The following is a 19,262-nucleotide window of genomic DNA, read 5'->3' as shown; positions in this document are numbered from 1 at the left end:
AAACACAAATTGTTTATTCCAGTAACCCTGTTTGTAACCAACAAATCAAATGTATGGTTCAACTGGTATCTACTTCATACACATATTTTTAAGCCATCAAACTTCAAACTTCAAATTTTGTGGGACCCTTACTCTTAGAGTCAGTAATTAATAACAGACTCTTATTGTGGTATCGGGTCACTTTACTTTATTTTCTTTTCAATTTATTGTCTTTTTCATCATATATGAATAAAATCCCAAGGTGTGCTGATGAACTTCAAGGTGTAACATACACTTAACAGCCCTTATTTTAAAGCTTATAATAGCCAGTCACTCCCAAATGATTCAAAAAATGATACTCATTGCAATTAGCGTCTCAATCTCAGTCTCAGTCAATCTCGCACACCACTTAACACCATTCTCTCTTCAGAGTAGGTTCCATTTACCATCACCCGTTGTATTCTATCCGTCAACCAGTTTGTAATCCATGCCAACACCTTGGAGCTGACTCCCAAGCTTCTCATTTTGTTGATGAGTCTTCTATGCGGGACTGTATCAAAGGCTTTACTAAAATCCAAGTAAATCACATCGAGCACTCTTCCCCAATCCAATTCTCTAGTCACCCAATCAAAGAAATCAATCAGATTTGTCTGACAGGACCTTGCACTGGTGAATCTGTGCTGTTGCAGACTGAGCACACCACCATATTGTAGGTAGTTCACTATCCTTTCTTTCTGCAGAGTCTCCATTAATTTTCCCACCACCAAGGTGAGGCTAACCAGCCTGTAATTTCCAGCCTCCTCTCTGCGCCCTCTCTTGTGAAGCAGGCACCGCTCTTCTCATGCTACCTGGTACCACTCCTGTTTCCAGGGATCTATTGAATAGGTCACTCAGTAGAGTCCCCAGCACATCTCTGAGCTCCCTCAGTATCCTCGGATGAATCTCATCAGGCCCCATGACTTTGTCCACTTTCAGTCTTCTTAGTGCTTCCCATACATTCTCTTCCATAAACAGGGATTTTTCAAATCCACCCCCATCCACAGCCTTGTTAACCAGTGACAGTCCTTTTCCAGAGTCTTCCTTAGTGAATACTGAACTGATGTATTTGTTTAATATTGCCACCTTTTCTTTGTCTCCTTTGACACACGGATCCTCGTCACCTTTCAGTTTCACTATACCACTTTGGACTTTTTGCCTTTCTCTGATGTATCTGAAAAAAGTTTTGTAACCTCTCTTTACCTCTTTGGCAATTCTTTCTTCTGCAGACTTTTTGCTTTCCTATTACTTTCTTCGTCTCTCTCAGTTTAACCAGATATCCTCCCCTGTGTTCCTCTTTTTGGGATCCTTTATATTTCAGGAACGCTGTTCTTTTTATTTTTATTTTATCAGCCACCTCCTTAGAGAACCAGATAAGTTTCTTATTTCTCTTGCTTTTGTTTACTTTTCTAACGTAAATATTAGTTGCTTTTCTAATTGCTCCTTTTAGTTTGGCCACAGTTGTTCCACCTCTCCCATTTTCTCCCAGTCTTCAAGTTCCATCTCCAGGAATTTTCCCATTTCAGCAAAGTCTGTATCTTTGAAGTTCAAAACTCGGGTCTTCGTGTGACTTCTCTGTATCCTATTTCCAATATCAAACCATACCGTTTGATGATCACTGGTGCTAAGGTGGACCTCCACCCAGACATCTGAGATACCCGTTTGTAAGCACTAAGTCAAGAATAGCTCTCTTCCTCATGGGTTCCATTACCATTTGTTTGAACAGAGCCCCTTGTAGAGTATCCACTATCTCTCTACTTCTGTTAGATTCTGCAGAAGGGATCCTCCAATCTACTTCCGGCAGATTAAAATCTCCAACAATCAACACATCTCCCTTCCTTCCCACCTTTTGGATATCTTCAATCAGCTGTCTCGTTCTTCTGTTTGAGTAAATCACTCCAGTAAAAATGGATGCACCATACTCTTTTTTTTTTTTTTTTTTAAGATGGCCCATAATGGTTTCTAGTTTAGTTTCTAGTTTCTTCTCTACCCCCTATTCCTTGCAGTTCAGTTGTCTGGATATTGTTATTGACATAAAGAGCTACTCCTCCCCCTTTTCTGTCCTCTCTGCCCTTTCTTAACAAGTTATAGCTTGTATCACTGAACAAAAATAAGCAGGAGGTAAGAAGCTTCTTAGTGGACATACTAACTTAAGTTTATAGAAAGCAACCTTAGTAATATGGGAGATTTGATGTTTCATTCATAATTGCGCATCCAAATAGACTCCCAGACTTTTACTTCAGATTGGATAGGAACTACTAAGTCTTTAGACAGCCAGACCTCTCCCTGCATTTTAGTCCCACAGTTTTTCCCTAACCAGAGAATCATAGTCTTCTTCATGTTTAAGTACAATTGATGGCTTATCAGCCACTCCTGCAATCTTATCATTATATCCTGCAATCTTTCCTCTGGCAGAAAGAATTGGATATTATTAGTAAACATAATTAATATAGTGCCTATGAGATATACATAGCACTATACAGAGACACAAAATGGCCAACCTCTACTTCTTGGAATTTACAATCTAGTCACCCCAGACTGACAGGACACAAAAGAAAAATAATACGTTTTGAGTCAAAACATGAGGAAGAAGTATTTTTACTTGACTATCACTAAATAAGCTGGGATCTGGAAATGTTTTATGAAGAACTCTGTGGAGGTCACGATAGGGAACAACTAAACAAGATGGGTTACAGGTGGGATTAGCTGAGGTAAGGGCAATTTTTAAATATATTTTATTTGTTTAAAATATGTATAACCTACCTTATCCTTTGTTCAAGGCAGGTAGCATAAAACACACAGAATTAACTGACATACAGCAAACATCAAGCTGCAAGGGAATATGGCCACTTAAAGGTCTGTAAAGAAAACAGCCAAGGGGTGGGAGGGACTCTAAGCCCTTCATCAAAAGTTTGAGCAATACTATGCTCTGACACTAAATTGACACTTAGGCTTATCAGCATTTATATTTAGCTCAAATCAATTCTCTCAAGTTATAAACACCCCACTAGAAACAAGAGAACAAGGGATAAGAATAAATGTTAAAAGGTGGGTTAATAGGAGAGGTTTAATTGAAGATTGGTATCACCGTTATGTAATTGGGTAACAAGACACACGCCTGTATGCACAAAACCCAAATGTTGCTTACCTGTAACAGGTGTTCTCACATATGGGTGACATCACAGGATGGAGCCCAATCACGGAAAACCTCTGTCAAAGTTTCCAGAATTTTGACTGGCCCCTACTGGGCATGTCCAGCATGGCACTAACCCTGCAGCCAGCAGGGGTCCCCCTTCAGTCTTATTTGAAAGCTATAGGCAGTGCTGAAAAATAAATAAGAAAATGTTACGAACCCAACACCGCGGGGCAGCAGGCGGATTTCGTGAGGACTAACATCCTGCTGTCCTGTGAGAACACCTGTTACAGGAAAGCAACATTTGCTTTCTCACAGGACAAGCAGCATGGTAGTCCTCACATATGGGTGAGTACCGAGCTGAGCATGTCCGAACATGCACCAAATTTACCCAAAAGGCGTGCAACAGGCACAACTGGGGTGGAATTTGGTAGAGGGCATTCTGAACCCCACCGGGCAGGCGGAAAGGTGTTGGTACGTCACGTTGTAAATAGGTTACGAAGGATAGATTGGCCGAAGATGGAATCTTGTCTTCCGGCTTTGTCCAAGCAATAATGGGCTGCAAAGGTGTGGAGAGAACTCCAGGTAGCAGCCCTGCAAATGTCAGGAAGCGGCACCGATCGTAGGTGTGCTACTGAAGTCGCCATGGCCCTCACAGAGTGTGCTTTAACACGGTCTTGGAATGGAATGCCCGCTTGCTGGTAGCAGAAGGATATGCAGTCCGCCAACCAGGAGGAAAGAGTCTGTTTACCAAAAGGCTTCCCTAACTTGTTAGGGTGGAAAGAGACGAACAATTGAGTGCTTTACCTGTGGGCAGCTGTACGGTCTAGGTAAAACGCTAGAGCCCGCTTACAGTCAAGGGTATGCAGAGCCTGTTCTCCTGGGTTGGCATGGGGCCTGGGAAAAAAGGTAGGTAGAATGATGGATTGATTGAGATGAAAATCCAAAACTACGTTAGGTAAGGATGTCGGGTGAGTGCGGAGTACTGCCCGGTCCTGCAGAAGTTTAGTGTAAGGTGGATAGGTAACTAGAGCCTGCAATTCACTAACTCTGCGAGCTGAAGTGATTGTTAAAAGGAAAATCACTTTCCATGTGAGATATCGAAGTTCACAAGAGTGAAGAGGCTCGAATGGTGGTTTCATGAGCCGACCCAGAACCAGATTAAGGTCCCAAGAAAGGGCCGGAGGACGTAGTGGAGGCTTGATATGGAGCAAGCCCTTCAAAAAGCATGTTACAAGGGGATGCACTGATATAGGGACATCCCCGTCACCTTTATGGAAGGCGGCTACCGCACTGACATGCATTCTGATGGAAGAAGTTTTTAGACCTGACTCTGATAAGTGCCAGAGATAGTCTAAAAACTTGGTAACTGGACAGGTAAAGGGGCCAAGGGACTGAGAAGAGCACCATGACTTAAACCTGTAAGAGTAAGCTTTTCTCGTGGAAGGCTTCCGTGAAGCAATCAAGACACGGGAAACTGGTTCAGAAAGGTTAAGTGGTTGAAGGATTAACCTTTCAACATCCATGGCATCAGGGATAAGGCGTGAAGATTGGGATGGCGTAGGCTCCCGTCATTCTGAGTGGTCAGAAGCAGGTCCTTTCCCAAGGGAATGTGCCTGCGGATGGAGAGATCCTGAAGTACTGGAAACCACACTTGGTGCAGCCAGTGAGGTGCTATCAGGATCATGGTTCCCTTGACCTGACGTAACTTCACGAGAGTCTTCGAGAGAAGAGGAAGTGGAGGGAATGCGTAGAGCAGACCGTTTGCCCATGAGAGGGAGAATGCGTCTCTGGGTTGAGAGAGTTTGCTGCGAATGAGAGAACAGTAGTTCTCCACTTTGCGGTTTTGTGGGGACGCAAAGAGGTCTATCCGAGGATATCCCCATTGTTGAAAGATGGAGTTCGCTACAGAGGGGTTGAGAGACCACTTGTTTGGTTGAAAGACGCGACTCAGCTTGTCTGCCAGCACATTGTCCACTCCCGGCAACCAGGTGGCCCTGAGGTACATGGAATGGGAGAGAGCTTCCTCCCAAATCTGTGCAGCTTCCTGACACAGAAGGAAGGAGCCTGTGCCTCCCTGCTTGTTGATGTACCACATTGCCACCTGGTTGTTCGTCTGAATCAGGATGACTTGATTTGAGAGGCGATCCTGAAAAGCCCTGAGAGCATATCTGATTGCTCGAAGTTCCAGAAAATTTATTTGGTGTTTGGCTTCCTCTGGAGACCAAGGTCCTTGTGTCTGCAGATCGGCTACGTGGAAGCATCGGTGGTGAGAGTGATTTGAGGATTTGGAACCTGGAAGGGCAACCCCTGGAGGAGATTGGTCTGATTTTTCCACCAGGCAAGAGACAGATGGAGTGAGTCGGTGACGTGGACAACGGTCGACAGAGGCTGAATAGCTAGAGTCCATTGAGACCTCAGCGTCCAGTGCATGAGACTCATGGCCAAGTGGGCCACTGTGTGACATGGAATGAGGACGCCATGTGTCCCAGGAGGACGAGAAATTGGCGTGCAGTCGCAGAGAGCTGAGACTGCAGCTCGTGAGCAAGAGATACAAGAGTCAGTGCTCGTTGTTGAGGTAGGAAAGCCTTTGCCTGTAAGGTGTCCAAGTATGCCCCAATGAGTGACAAGGTTTGAGATGGGACTAAGTAGGATTTGTCGTAATTGATGAGAAATCCTAATGAAATTAGCGTGTGTAAGGTTAGATTGAGGGACGACAGAGCAGTTTGCTGAGTGGGAGCCCTGATTAACCAGTCGTCCAGATAGGGGTAGACATGAACACCTTGTGTCCTGAGGAAGGCTGCGACGACTACAAGGCATTTTGTAAAGACTCATGGTGCAGACGCTAGGCTGAATGGAAGCACTCGGTATTGATAGTGCTTGGGGCCTACTAGGAACCTCAGGTACTTGTGATGAGCTGGACTTATCGCAATATGGGTGTATGCGTCCTGGAGGTCCAGAGAGCAGAGCCAGTATCCTCTTTGTAGAAGAGGTAGAAGCGATCCCAAGGTGACCATCTTGAACTTTTCTCGCTGGAGGTACTTGTTGAGGGCCCGTAGGTCCAGAATAGGACGGATGCCTCCCGAGTTTTTGGGGATTAGGAAGTACCGGGAATAGAACCCTAGGCCTCGCTGAGAGTATGGTACGGGTTCTATTGCTCTTGAATGGAGAAGGAGGGAAACCTTTTGATCCAGAAGAATGGAGTATTCGGATGTTCTCCACGTCTGTAGAGGTGGGGAGTCCGGTGGCAGGGCGAGAAAGTTGAGATGGTAACCCTGAGCAATGATTGCCAATACCCATTGGTCGGATGTGATTGAATGCCACATGTTGTGGAAGTGGCACAATCAACCTCCCAGACAGAGGACAGACAATCGACAGAGGAATCTGGCTGTTGCTCTCTAAGTGGAAGTCAAAAACCCGAAGCAGGTCCTGGTTGAGGAGCTGCCTGTGGTTTTTGTTTACGGGCTTGACGAGACTGCGGTTTTTGATAAGGTCTCATGGCACGGGATCTGGTTGGTGGCGGGTAAGACTTCTTCGGGCGGAATAAAGACTTCTTAGAGTCCTTTCTAAAGGGCTGTTTTGAGGAGAAGTCGGAAGGCATCAAAGAGAGCTGTCTTAGGGTCACATGATGATCCTTTAATTCTGCCACTGTCCACTGAATCTGTTCACCAAACAGATTATGTCCGACACAAGGCAGGTCGGATAACCGGTCTTGTACTTCTGAGCGTAGGTCAGAAGACTTGAGCCAGGCCCACCGTCTCGCTGAAATAGCAGCTGCAGACACTGTGATAGAGTGTCAAAAATGTCATAATATGTTCTAATCTCATGCTTGCCCGCCTCAAAACCCTTGTTTACTAGGGTTTGTAATGGTTCTTGAAATTGCTAAGGTAGGGAGTCTGAGAAATCCTGTATCTGCTTGAAAATGACCCTGTTATATTGGGTCATATAAAGCTGATAGGCGGCAATTCGGGAGATGAGCATGGCTCCTTGGAATACTCGGTGACCAATGTTATCTAGGAACTTTTGTTCCTTTCCAGGAGGAACAGATGAGTGAGGCTTTGACCTTTTCACCCTCTTTTGTGCAGACTCTACCACAACCAAGTGGTGATCAAGCTGTGATTTTTGAAACCTGGGGCTGACTGTACCAAATAGGTAGTGTCAGCTTTCCTGTGTACTGGAGCAATTGATCCAGTATGTTCCCAGTTCTTCTTCAGGAGATTGAGAAGGACCTGATGAATGGGAATAGAGGTGATTACCTTAGGGGCATCCAGGAATTGGAGCAACTTCATCATCTGGTGCCTATCATCCTGTTACGTCTGTAATTGGAAGGGAATCAATTCAGACATTTCCTTCACAAAATTTATGAAGGAAAGGTTCCCTGGGGGAGAACGCTTTCTAAGTAGGTGAAGGTGGTGAAAGTAAATCATCGGTGTCTGTTGAGGTATCATCAACCCAGGTATAATAAGTATCCTCACCCGTCCCTCTAGGAACTAGAGGGGGACAGGGTGGTTGGATACCTGAAGGACCCGGTCTAGGCTCCGAAGGAATCAGAGGAATTATCGGAGGCACTGATGATGGCATCGAAGGCACCAGTGCAGGCATCGAAGGCATCGATGGGTGACTCAGTGGCGCCGACGGACGTATCAGCACCGATGGATGGGTCGGTGGCGAGGGACGTATTGGCATCGATGGCTGAGGCAGAACTCCCGATGGAAGGATGCGAAACGGTGTTTCTCCTCCCGATGATGTTGTTAGTGGGGAGGGCATCGGAGCCATTGGAGACCCGGGATCCATTGGTGGAAAAGCGGCCATAAGCGCTTCCATCATGGATAGCAGCAGTGCCAGCGCTGCCGGAATTGGGTCGATGATCGGTTCCAGAGGCGGTGCTGGTGTCGGTGCCGGAGGAACCTGAAGACATTGCATCGCCTTGTCGATAGCCTCCTGAACCATCAGGTCTAGTTCTTCTCGGAGACCTGGAGCAAGCAGCCCCGGTTCCGGAACAGAAGAAGGAAGCAGAGGCATAGCTGGAGGGACCACCGTTAAAGGCAGAGTCGTGGCTCCTGATCCCCTATCGGGTGAGGGTTGCCTCGGTGACCTGGTCGCAGGAATGGTCAGTGCCTTTCCTGGACGGTGTTTTTTCGACAGCGGCTTGGACGATGGCAAGATCGATGATTTTGCTCCCTCGATGGTCTGGGTCGTACGGTGTCGATGATGGTGTTTCTCCCTGCGATCCCCTCGATCCTGAGGGGGAGTAGAGGGTGTCAATGGCCGAGAAGTCATCGATGCCGGTCGGTCACCGGTCGGTGGTCGATGCTGGCGCGAAGTTGACGGTGCCGGTTCTGACAACGTCGATGCAATGGACGGAGTCGGGGTTTGAGCCCGGAAGAGAAGTTCCATCTTCTCCATTCTGGCCTTGCGACCCTTCGGTGTCATTAGGGCACATTTGGTGCAGGTCAAGACATCGTGCTCGTGTCCTAGACACATTACACAGACTTTATGGGGGACTATGACAGACATGGTGCGGGTACAGTCCGGGCACCGACGCAACCCCGACTCCATGGAAAAAAAATCGAGCCGCGGTATGGTCGACGGCTAGTAGACCGCGAGGGCCAAACTAGACGGTAATCGACGGAAAACGGGTAAAAACCTACCGGAGTACCACGGACTGAGAAAAGTTGGAGGAGGGACCCTGTGGGCAATTTAACTTTTAGTAATTCTGTGAGGAAAATTCCTGTCAGGAATCTCTTCAGAGCTCCTTTACCGCGAGGCTACTGCTGCGCAGAAAAAAGAAGACTGAAGGGGGACCCCTGCTGGCTGCAGGGTTAGTGCCATGCTGGGCATGCCCAGTAGGGCCAGTCAAAGTTCTGGAAACTTTGACAGAAGTTTTCCGTGATTGGGCTCCATCCTGATGATGTCACCCATATGTGAGGACTACCATCCTGCTTGTCCTGTGAGAACAATCTATACAAGAAAAGCAAGAAATAGGATGGGATTCCAGGTGGATCCAATTTCTCCCATCTTTCCAAGCTAGCCCTGCACTCAAATGCTAATTCATCTAAGAGCCATAAATAACGTGCAACTAAACTAAGACACAATAGTATATATTATTCAAGAATGTACATTTTTCACAATTCCCCAATACAATCTAAATTAGGAAAGTTGCCTTATTTGCAAAACAGAGAACCAATTTGACAGGGCTAATACAATGCAAAGACCAGTTAATACTTTATGATCTTGTAGGATTAGATCTAGCTTTCTATAACAAACTGATATATATTCTGACTCTTCTGCACAGAGAAAGCAAGATGTCCTCTGTCACAGTCACTGGCCACTCTATAAATCTGCAAGAATCTAATTCCAATGATTCATATCCTACCTCCCATGAATGTTCCAACTCAAAGTCAAGGGAGGGAATATATTTCTTTTGGGGCATGCCCTTTGAGAGAAACCTGTGGAGTACTCAAAGAGAAACTTCTCTTTTTTAATCTGATCTACTTCTAACAGTGGCCTCCTGCAGTGGGAAAGACCAAGGCCCATTTGCCAGAAGTAAAACCTCAGTCTTCTTATAAAGGGTCTGTTGGTCAGGTTCTATTGGTACTGAAGCAGAGAGATCAGATCTTAACCATTTTGTCAAAGTCCTTTTGGTATACAGGAAGTCATCAAATTTAAGATACAATTGGTTCCTGAAAACCATGTCTTAAATTGAAACATTGTCGACACATTGTTTTATAAGAGCTATAATTACAAATGGGAGTTTGATTCCAGCAACAGGATCTAATACTCTATTTTCACCAAAACAATTCAGAATTTAGTAGTATATAGTACTATAAAAAACAGAGACATTTTAAAGCATAAAATGTTTTTGGTCTGAAAAGGAAAATGCCAAGGCATGTCTACAAGATATTACTCTGACAATATTTTGAAGAGAGGTATTTCCTGGTACTGCTTCTAATGACCTTACCTTGTCAGGCTTCATGGTCATCAGTACACCCATTTATGCCTGTTGGGAGATGTTCGGGCATCAAAGTTGAAACAAGTACAAGACAGTGGATGACAGATGTCATTTTAGAAATATTGTAACTCTGAATCATAATTCAAAACACCGTAGGTTGAGACTGCCTGTAATACCCCAATATCAGCACCTGTCACGGGGAATAGAATATCCTCTTGAATGAGCAAAAGACAACACTGGTCTCGAGGAAACAAAAGATGGAATAGTTTGAATCAATTAAATGTATCAGTATTAGAATGTAGGCGGTTAGGTTTCTTTAAAGTTCAGAGATTTAGATTTCAAGACAACTAACTGTTAAAATGGGAGAGTATATCAAGGAGTCATTAGATGGATGGGAAAATTTAGGGAAAGTAGAAGAGCAGTGGGTAAACTAAAAGGAGATAGTACAAGGGCAACTAACTTTTTCTTAGGAAAGGAAATAAAAAGGAAACAAGGCACTAGGGGGTGAATTTTAAAAGCGTTGCTTGCGTTAAAAGGCCCAAATACCTGATTATCTGGGCTGTGAATGATCAATGCGTATTTAAAAGCCGCAAATTATGCATGAAGGTGTATGTGGATGAGTAAAAGAAAAAGGGATGGAGCTAGGGCATGTCAGAGGCATTCCGAGATGGGCCCAAATGTTACATGTGTAAATCCATATTTTAAATCCGGCGGCTGCAGCACACAGTGACTTGTTAGCCGCGAATATATAATGCTGCTCCTGATGAGGTGTAAGTTTGCAGAAATCTTTTTTTAGGCCTAACACAACAAGGTAAGGGGTCTGGGTCAACTAGGAGCAGTGCAGGCTGAAGAACCAGAGAAGTCTGGATGACCTTGAAATGGACTGGGCACACTGATTGGACTAGTCGGCATAACTGGGAATGTCCTTCACGTGAGCATGTTTTAAAATCCGCTTACATGCACGCATTAAAGCTGAAAAAGCTCTGAAGAAGATAAGCGATTTACATTTGCTTGAGTAACAACTTAAAATTAGTAACACACTTAAATGCAGTAGGTATATTTTAAATAATTTGCGCGCAACTGTGCACATGATTTAAATTTCAGCATATGTCCGCTCGCGTGCCCATACATGCATGTATTGGCACCCTCACACTTGTTTTAAAGTTATCATGAATGGTTTTCTAAAGTAGTAGTTGAAAAGGTAAGGAAAAAAAGAAAAGCATTCATAAACTACAAGAGACTACAGAAAAAGAAAACCAGGGGACAATATCTGAAAAACCTAAGAGAAACTGGGAAATTAGTCAGGAAAGTGAAGACGCAAATGAAAGAAAAATAGTAAATACAGTTAAACAGAGGGACAAGACTTTTTCTTTTTTTTTTAAATATGTTAGCGATAGGAAGAAAACTAAGGAAGATGATTGGGTGCATAGAAAGAGGATTGGTCATCAGGAAAAAAGGACGTGATATTGCCACTGTCAAATCCCTAATGAGACCTAATTTGGAATACTGTGGTCAGTTCTGGAGTCCATACCTTCAAAAGGATATAAACCAGCTGCATTTGGTCCAGAGGGTAACTACTAAAATGGTCAATGGTCTTTGTTCCCAAGCATACGAAGTCAAGATCTAAACATATATACCCTAGAAGAAAGATGGGATAAGGGAGATATAAGATAGACATTTAAATACCCTAAGGTATCAATGTAATTGAGGTGGGCCTCATTCAATGGAAAGGAGGCTCTGGAATGAGCCTTCATGGAATGAGGGTGAAAGGTGGTAAATTAAATAATAATCTAAGGAAATATTTCTTTACAGACAGGGTGCTGGATACATGGAACAGCCTTCTATTGGAGGTTGTGAGACAAGGATGCTATCTGAATTGAAAAAACAATGGGATAAACACAGGGAATCTCAGAGTAGTAGAGATTATACAGCTAAGTACCTGGTGTGGATTGGCAGACTAGATAAGACGTACAGTCGTTTTCTGCCATCATGTTCCTATATTCCTAATCTTAATGCCATATTCTCTTAGGAAGGCCACTGTCCTTAAAGTCATCAATGGCCTCAGCCAGAGGGCTTGTTCAATGCATAAGCTTCAATGCTGGAGCCTGATAAGCATTAAGAACTCTCACACTCATACTCGACCCTGTTTCCTTTTGTAGGAGAGTAAGCACAGAACAGCTGTATTTGGGTATTGACTTGCCTGGCCTTGAACTCAGCACAAAAGAGAAGACGGCCACCTTTGATGTAGAAGGTTCAGCGGAATCGACTTAGATGTTGATAGCTTCAGTGTCAAGTGCTTCAAAGATTTTAACTTCAATATCAATACCTGTACTAGGATAGTTTGATACAGCCTGAATCTTCATAGATTTATGACCTAGAAGATACCTTGAAGAAAATTTAAGAATTTAAAATATCTTGGTCTTTTCATTGTGGTGGTTAGTGATAGATATTTTTCTGTTTCAGGTTCTTTTATCAGCCATACTGGTGAAAGATCATGTCCGCCAAGTTAAACAAAGAAATGTTGTCAAGGAAGAGAAGCATAATCAGGTGAAATGTAACATTTTTTTATGTAATTAATGCTTTTGTATATCATATTTTCTATTATTATTGTTGTAACCCACTCTGAGTCCATAGAGAAGAGCAGGATATAAATTGAAAAATGAAATGAAATACTTAACTGTTATATATTATCCCCCAAACTGAATAATTTAAAGCAGGGGACATGAAAAAGAAGTTTTGTGAGGAACAAATTTGTCTTCAAAGGGGGACACATCCGATTCTTTCTGTGGAAGAAATAAAACTGAGGATACCTTGTGGCAAATCACATCTATGGTTCTACATGTGCTTTTGCACGCGATGCAAAGAGCTCCTGGCTCTCAGAGAACGAGTCCGATCTCTGGAGGCTAGAGTGGCAGACCTGGAGGAGCTGAGGCAGACAGAGAGGTATATAGATGAGACCTTCAGGGACATAGTAGTCAAGTCCCAACTTCAGACTGGCAGCCCTGGTGCTGCCTTGGAGGAAGAAGGTCTCATGATGGGAGAGCGCCAACCAGGTGTAGCAGGAAAGGATCCTGTAGCAAGGACCTGCTCTCTAGGTGATGCATTATCCTTTCGCACTGAGGATATCTCCCCAAGGCCTACTGCCCAGGAGGGAAGGGTTAGGTCGGCCGTCATAGTTGGTGATTCGATTATTAGGAATGTAGATAGCTGGGTGGCTGGTGGGCGTGAGGATCGCCTGGTAACATGCCTACCTGGTGCGAAGGTGGCGGACCTCACGCGTCACCTAGATAGAATTTTAGACAGTGCTGGGGAGGAGCCGGCTGTCGTGGTACATGTGGGCACCAACGACATAGGAAAATGTGGGAGGGAGGTTCTGGAAGCCAAATTTAGGCTCTTAGGTAGAAAGATTAAATCCAGAACCTCCAGGGTAGCATTCTCTGAAATGCTCCCTGTTCCACGTGCAGGTCACCAGAGGCAGGCAGAGCTCCGGAGTCTCAATGCGTGGATGAGACGATGGTGCAAGGAAGAGGGATTCAGTTTTGTTAGGAACTGGGGAACCTTTTGGGGAAGGGGGAGTCTCTTCTGAAGGGATGGGCTCCACCTTAACCATGGTGGAACCAGACTGCTGGCGCTAACCTTTAAAAAGGAGATAGAGCAGCTTTTAAACTAGAACAAAGGGGAAAGCTGACAGTCGCTCAGCAGCGCATGGTTCGGAGAGAGGTATCTTTAAAGGATACTAATGATGCATTAGAATTAGGGCATCCCGACAGTGAGGTTCCAATAATTAGAAAAGTAGTCCAAGTGCCTGTAACTAAAAACTCACCTGAGCTAAAAAATTCTAACTTATCCCTATCAATTAAAAAGCAGAATGAAAATACAAACAAAAAACAAACTTTGAAATGTTTGTATGCTAATGCCAGAAGTCTAAGAAGTAAGATGGGAGAATTAGAATGTACAGCAGTAAATGATGACATAGACTTAATTGGCATCTCAGAGACATGGTGGAAAGAGGATAACCAATGGGACAGTGCTATACCGGGGTACAAATTATATCGCAATGACAGAGAGGAGCACTCGGGAGGAGGTGTGGCACTTTATGTCCGGGATGGCATAGAGTCCAACAGGATAAACATCCTGCATGAGACTAAATGCAAAATTGAATCTTTATGGGTAGAAATCCCTTGTGTGTCGGGGAAGACTATAGTGATAGGGGTATACTACCGTCCACCTGGTCAAGATGGTGAGATGGACAGTGAAATGCTAAGAGAAATTAGGGAAGCTAACCAAATTGGTAGTGCAGTAATAATGGGAGACTTCAATTACCCAGGGTCACTGGTGCAGGTAGAAGAATACAGTTCCATTCAATCAATAAACTGTATTTTTATTGTAGATATTCATAATACATTCACTGCGGCAACTCCATTAGTGTGACAGAAAGAAATTCAAAGTCCCCCGACACGGTCCCGTGTTTCGCGGGGGCTGCATCGGGAGGGACCAGATGATGTTCACAATCTGAAATATAACATGAGTAATCAGGAACGGAACAAAAGGCTGCTGTATACAAATTATAATTACAATTCACATACCTTATACAAGGACATCAGGAGCGCAAAGCGCCCCCTGATGTCCTTAACATCAGGGGGCGCTTTGCGCTCCTGATGTCCTTGTATAAGGTATGTGAATTGTAATTATAATTTGTATACAGCAGCCTTTTGTTCCGTTCCTGATTACTCATGTTATATTTCAGATTGTGAACATCATCTGGTCCCTCCCGATGCAGCCCCCGCGAAACACGGGACCATGTCGGGGGACTTTGAATTTCTTTCTGTCACACTAATGGAGTTGCCGCAGTGAATGTATTATGAATATCTACAATAAAAATACAGTTTATTGATTGAATGGAACTGTATTCTTCTACCTGCACCAGTGACCCTGTGTACTTGGTTATGTGCAAGGTTTGCTTCTGTCTAATATTAGACTTCAATTACCCCAATATAGACTGGGTAAATGTATCATCGGGTCACGCTAGAGAGATAACGTTCCTGGATGGAATAAATGATAGCTTTATGGAGCAATTGGTTCAGGAACAGACGAGAGAGGGAGCAATTTTAGATCTAATTCTCAGTGGAGCACAGGACTTGGTGAGAGAGGTAACGGTGGTGGGGCCACTTGGCAATAGTGATCATAATATGATCAAATTTGATTTAATGACAGGAAAAGGAACAGTGTGCAAATCCAAGGCTCTTGTGCTAAACTTTCAAAAGGGAAACTTGATAAAATGAGAAAAATTGTTAGAAAAAAACTGAAAGGAGCAGCTACAAAAGTAAAAAATGTCCAAGAGGCGTGGTCACTGTTAAAAAATACCATTCTAGAAGCACAGTCCAGATGTATTCCACACATTAAGAAAGGTGGAAAGAAGGCAAAACGATTACCAGCATGGTTAAAAGGGGAGGTGAAAGAAGCTATTTTAGCCAAAAGATCTTCATTCAAAAATTGGAAGAAGGATCCAACAGAAGAAAATAGGGTAAAGCATAAACATTGGCAAGTCAAATGTAAGACATTGATAAGACAGGCTAAGAGAGAATTTGAAAAGAAGTTGGCTGTAGAGGCAAAAATTCACAGTAAAAACTTTTTTAAATATATCCGAAGCAGAAAGCCTGTGAGGGATTCAGTTGGACCGTTAGATGATCGAGGGGTTAAAGGGGCACTTAGAGAAGATAAGGCCATCGCGGAAAGATTAGATGATTTCTTTGCTTCGGTGTTTACTGAAGAGGATGTTGGGGAGGTACCCGTAATGGAGAAAGTTTTCATGGGTAATGATTCAGATGGACTGAATCAAATCACGGTGAACCTAGAAGATGTGGTAGGCCTGACTGACAAACTGAAGAGTAGTAAATCACCTGGACCGGATGGTATACACCCCAGAGTTCTGAAGGAACTAAAAAATGAAATTTCAGACCTATTAGTAAAAATTTGTAACTTATCATTAAAATCATCCATTGTACCTGAAGACTGGAGGATAGCAAATGTAACCCCAATATTTAAAAAGGGCTCCAGGGGCAATCCGGGAAACTACAGACCGGTTAGCCTGACTTCAGTGCCAGGAAAAATAGTGGAAAGTGTTCTAAACATCAAAATCACAGAACATATAGAAAGACATGGTTTAATGGAACAAAGTCAGCATGGCTTTACCCAGGGCAAGTCTTGCCTCACAAATCTGCTTCACTTTTTTGAAGGAGTTAATAAACATGTGGATAAAGGTGAAACGGTAGATATAGTATACTTGGATTTTCAGAAGGCGTTTGACAAAGTTCCTCATGAGAGGCTTCTAGGAAAAGTAAAAAGTCATGGGATAGGTGGCGATGTCCTTTCGTGGATTGCAAACTGGTTAAAAGACAGGAAACAGAGAGTAGGATTAAATGGGCAATTTTCTCAGTGGAAGGGAGTGGACAGTGGAGTGCCTCAGGGATCTGTATTGGGACCCTTACTTTTCAATATATTTATAAATGATCTGGAAAGAAATACGACGAGTGAGATAATCAAATGTGCAGATGACACAAAATTGTTCAGAGTAGTTAAATCACAAGCAGATTGTGATAAATTGCAGGAAGACCTTGTGAGCCTGGAAAATTGGGCATCCAAATGGCAGATGAAAATTTAATGTGGATAAGTGAAAGGTGATGCATATAGGGAAAAATAACCCGTGCTATAATTACACAATGTTGGGTTCCATATTAGGTGCTACAACCCAAGAAAGAGATCTAGGAGTCATAGTGGATAACACATTGAAATCGTCGGTACAGTGTGCTGCGGCAGTCAAAAAAGCAAACAGAATGTTGGGAATTATTAGAAAGGGAATGGTGAATAAAACGGAAAATGTCATAATGCCTCTGTATCGCTCCATGGTGAGACCGCACCTTGAATACTGTGTACAATTCTGGTCGCCGCATCTCAAAAAAGATATAATTGCGATGGAGAAGGTACAGAGAAGGGCTACCAAAATGATAAGGGGAATGGAACAACTCTCCTATGAGGAAAGACTAAAGAGGTTAGGACTTTCAGCTTGGAGAAGAGACGACTGAGGGGGGATATGATAGAGGTGTTTAAAATCATGAGAGGTCTAGAACTGGTAGATGTGAATCGGTTATTTACTCTTTCGGATAGTAGAAAGACTAGGGGGCACTCCATGAAGTTAGCATGGGGCACATTTAAAACTAATCGGAGAAAGTTCTTTTTTACTCAACGCACAATTAGACTCTGGAATTTGTTGCCAGAGGATGTGGTTAGTGCAGTTAATATAGCTGTGTTTAAAAAAGGATTGGATAAGTTCTTGGAGGAGAAGTCCATTATCTGCTATTAAGTTCACTTAGAGAATAGCCACTGCCATTAGCAATGGTTACATGGAATAGACTTAGTTTTTGGGTACTTGCCAGGTTCTTATGGCCTGGATTGGCCACTGTTGGAAACAGGATGCTGGGCTTGATGGACCCTTGGTCTGACCCAGTATGGCATTTTCTTATGTTCTTATGTTTGCAAAAAAAGCCTTCTAGGCTTTTCTAGCTGTAGCTAGGTTACTGTACTTATCTTGGTGATGTTGATGTCACATACAGTTGAAACTGATATTCCTGCTTTCCAATGAAGATCATCAATTTTATTAATAATGGAAATTTGAATTAATAGTATGCATTTCATGTAAATGGGATCTGAAAGAATGCCGCAGCTGAATATTTCAGGGATCAAGTCCATGACTTGATAAAAATTTGTGCATTAATAGCACAAATGCTTCCAAAGAAGGGAGAGAATATTATTACCCAATTAGATTTCTAGCATGCATGTAATTTGCTTGCAGTCACATAATCCTGGTAAAAAGAGATTTAAATTTGTATCCTAGTTGCTTTAAGCATTAAAGTACACATCGTCCTTTTATCATGAGGTGCTAACATTAGGTCCTCAATACAAGCATAACCATTACCTTGTTCATGTGATGACAAGAGGGCTTTTGCCTATTCACAAGCATTCTGAATGCACCATAATGTAAATCTTGGTGTTTCTATGGGACCGTGTTCTTGGCCTGTAGTCCTTGCTCAGTTTTTCTGGGACTATGTTTAGGACCAACATCTTTCTAAGGCTTAGGTTCAAAACCATAGGTTTGCTAGTACTGAAGAGTCAGGTTCTCTGGAGTGCTGAAGTATTAAGTCAAGTTCCTTGGGGTGCAGGAGTATGGAATCAGGTTCTCAAAGTCACTGAAGCACTAAATCAGGTTCTTTGAGGTACTGAAGCTCTGACTTAATGTCTCTTGGATGCTGAAATAAAGGGCTAGGACTTCTCTGGCGCTGGATGATAGCATGACATTCCTTAGCCACTGGATGGCCTCAGGTTCTCTGGGGTGCAGAGGCGCAGACTTGGGTTCTTTGAGGCACACAATCACTGAATCAAGGTTTCTGGGGCCTTGAAGCATGGGACCAGAGGCTTTCTAGTGCTGTTATAGAGGATTACCCTTTCTGGATGGCTGAGTGACTAGACTAGAACTTCTCTGGCTCTGGGTAGTCTTGCTGGTATCCTCTGAGACTTGATAGTTAATTCAGAATTTCTTGGATGGCAGAACTGGAACCCCTCCTGGGGTGAGATACTGATTCAGAGTCTCTCTGAGATGGGATGGCCGGGTCACAGTCTCTCTAAGCCTGGACTGATGACTTGGGTTTCTCCAAGGCTGGACTGAGGACTCGGGGTCTCTCTGAGGTTGGACTGAGGACTCAGGGTCTCTCTGAGGTTGGACTGAGGATTTGGGGTCTCTCAGAGGCTGGATTGAGGACTTAGGAATTTTCAGCAGCTGGTCCTCTGGCACAGGGCATCTTGGAAGTTGGGCTTCTGGCTCGGGGCATCTCGTTGGCTGGGTCTCTGGCTCAGGGATCTGGGAGGCAAGATAGCTGGATTAATGTTTCCTGTGTACTAGGTAGCTAAGCCAGGGTCTTTCTGGCACTGACTGGCTGGAACAAAGTCCCTCTGGCCCTGGCTGACTGGAACTTGCTCCTCCTGGAGCAGATCACCTGGACTAGACACTTTCTGGCACTAGATTACTGGGTCAGACTCTCTCTGGCACTGGTCAGTTGGTGTGACATTTCTCTGGCACTGGTACACTGGGTAGATGGGTGAAACAGATTC

General features: G+C 43.7%; 1 protein-coding gene across 2 annotated transcripts in view; it reads right to left on the bottom strand.

Moving 5' to 3' along the window:
• LOC115084217 (GTP-binding protein 10-like) overlaps window positions 1-19,262 on the bottom strand; it is a 665,348-nt gene that overhangs the window by 360,278 nt on the left and 285,808 nt on the right. The gene's annotated exons all lie outside the window — the stretch shown is intronic.

This window comes from Rhinatrema bivittatum, chromosome 2 (assembly GCF_901001135.1).
Source record: "Rhinatrema bivittatum chromosome 2, aRhiBiv1.1, whole genome shotgun sequence".
In the NCBI taxonomy this organism is placed as follows: domain Eukaryota; kingdom Metazoa; phylum Chordata; class Amphibia; order Gymnophiona; family Rhinatrematidae; genus Rhinatrema; species Rhinatrema bivittatum.
The sequence above is the reverse complement of the archived record's forward strand: the minus strand, read 5'-3'. Positions and strand labels throughout refer to the sequence as shown.